The sequence below is a fragment of the Dendrobium catenatum genome, unplaced genomic scaffold (genome assembly GCF_001605985.2).
Source record: "Dendrobium catenatum unplaced genomic scaffold, ASM160598v2 fragScaff_scaffold_1548, whole genome shotgun sequence".
Taxonomy (NCBI): Eukaryota; Viridiplantae; Streptophyta; class Magnoliopsida; order Asparagales; family Orchidaceae; genus Dendrobium; species Dendrobium catenatum.
The window spans coordinates 327,811-329,456 of NW_021320010.1; the positions used below are offsets into that span (position 1 = coordinate 327,811).

General features: G+C 28.9%; 1 non-coding gene across 1 annotated transcript; it reads right to left on the reverse strand.

Annotated features, from left to right (window-relative positions):
• Positions 1 to 957: 957 nt before the first annotated feature.
• Positions 958 to 1,064, reverse strand: LOC114581120. The gene has a single exon (XR_003702940.1). It is a non-coding gene; the product is annotated as a small nucleolar RNA R71 (small nucleolar RNA).
• Between the last annotated feature and the right edge of the window lie 582 nt (positions 1,065 to 1,646).

The following is a 1,646-nucleotide window of genomic DNA, read 5'->3' on the forward strand; positions in this document are numbered from 1 at the left end:
ATATGGGATGAGAAATGTAAAAATGCTTTTAATAGCATCAAAGAATATCTTACTAACCCACTAGTCTAGGTAGCTCCTATTCCAGGGAAACCTCTTATTCTTTAAATTTCTTCCCTCGACAAGTCGCTTGGCGCTCTTCTAGCTCAAGTCAATGATAAGGGAAAAGAAAATTCTCTCTATTACCTGAGCTGAATACTTCTCCCCATGAAAATTCAGCACCTTTCAATTGAGAAGCATTGCCTTGCTTTAGTTTTTGCATCCCAAAAACAAAGATATTACATGCTTTCTCATCAAGCATGATTTTCGTGCAATTTCATATGACCCAACCTAAATTGTTAGGATGTTTATAACTCCATGTTTGATTTTGAAATTGAAATCAAGAATTAAAATTTCCAGAGAAAACTAATCTTTTAAAAATCTCTTTTTCAAAACTTTCAACCAAACCCAAATAGTTTATTGTTACATGTATAGTACAAATAACTAGTAGAACTTTTATTTAACATTGAAATTAAGAAGACCTTTAGAAACATTACAAAAATTAAAAACTTTACAAAAGGCTTAAAATTGGTAAAGCAACTTTCAAAAAATTATCAACCTTGATTGCTTAGAAAATATGCTAACCCTATAGTTAAAGGCATTCATCCAAGCTTAAATAGACCTAGTATTTAGGATAATAATTTTGAATTGAAATTTGTAATAAACTAAATGGTACAAAACTCTCAATGGTGATATTTAAATAGAAAATCCTAGTATACATATAGCTAGTATCCTTGAAAGATGTGCATCCTTTAAATACAATAATGTTACTAAAGATACTGTTAAACTTAGGTTATTTCCTTTTTCACGTAGGGATAAAGCTAAGATGTAGTTAAAGACAATGCTCCCAGGATTAATTAAAACTTAGAATGACTTAGACCATAAATGTTTAGCTAAATATTTTCCTCATCTAAAATTGTTAAGCTTAGAAATGATATCACTTAATTTAAACAGTTAGATGACAATTCTATTTTTGAATCATTAGAGAGATTTAAATCACTCCTTTAAAAATATCCTCATGATGCCTTCCCTGATGGATAAATATTTAAACCTTTTATAACATCTTTATAAGTTCTTTTTCATCAATCATTATGCTATTGTTAGTGGTTCTTTGATATCAAAACCCTTTGATAATGCATATGCTTTGATTGAAGAGATGGTTATAAATAATTTTCAATGGCACTCTAAAAGAGTTAATCCTATAATGGTAGCTAGTATTTATAAATCAAATGCTTTATAAATTTTTACTATATAAGTTGCTACCATACCTTGAAAATTAGATAATCATGGAATTAATTAACCTCAAAATTTCCCATTTACTATAGAAAATAATATTTTTGGAGCTTCTAATGACTCAAGTTTTGCAAGAGTTGATTCCCTTAATGCCATCAATAATAGAACTAATAAAGCATTCTTAAACACATATAATCCAAGTTAGAGAAATCATCTCAATTTTAATCGGAGTAATAATCAAACAATTAATACTAATTGGAACTCAACCTAGCAAATCAGGTAGAAATTTGTAAGCACCCTCCATAAATTTTTCCAAATCCAATGCCTATTTATCCTCCAATATATCACTTAACCATCCAACATAAGGATAGAAAGCC